Source organism: Mus musculus, chromosome 16 (genome assembly GCF_000001635.26).
Source record: "Mus musculus strain C57BL/6J chromosome 16, GRCm38.p6 C57BL/6J".
Classification (NCBI taxonomy): Eukaryota; Metazoa; Chordata; class Mammalia; order Rodentia; family Muridae; genus Mus; species Mus musculus.
The window spans coordinates 98,107,089-98,107,768 of NC_000082.6; positions in this window are offsets into that span (position 1 = coordinate 98,107,089).

Here is a 680-nt window from a genome sequence, read left to right on the forward strand (position 1 = left end):
AATCACTTCAATTCTCTATTCATCTTCCAGAATCCTGAAGGGTCCTAGTTTAATCTGTAACAGTAACAAGATCTTACAAGATCTTAGGGTTAGGGTCAGGTCAAGGTTCAGGGTCAGGGTCAGGGGTAAGGTTCAGGGTCAGGGTCAGGGTAGGGGTTAGGGGTTAGGGGTTAGGGGTTAGGGTCAGGGTCAGGGTCAGGGTCAGGGTCAGGGTCCGGGTCCGGGTCCGGGTCAGGGTCAGGGTCAGGGTCAGGGTCAGGGTCAGGGGGTCAGGGTCAGGGTCAGGGTCAGGGTCAGGGTCAGGGTCAGGGTTCAGGGTTCAGGGTTCAGGGTTCAGGGTCAGGGTCAGGGTCAGGGTCAGGGTTAGGGTTCGGGTTCGGGTTCGGGTTCGGGTTCGGGTTCGGGTTCGGGTTCGGGTTAGGGGGTTAGGGTTAGGGTTAGGGTTCGGGTTAGGGTTAGGGTTAGGGTTAGGGTTAGGGTTAGGGTTAGGGTTAGGGTTAGGGTTAGGGTTAGGGTTAGGGTTAGGGTTAGGGTTAGGGTTAGGGTTAGGGTTAGGGTTAGGGTTAGGGTTAGGGTTAGGGTTAGGGTTAGGGTTAGGGTTAGGGTTAGGGTTAGGGTTAGGGTTAGGGTTAGGGTTAGGGTTAGGGTTAGGGTTAGGGTTAGGGTTAGGGTTAGGGTTA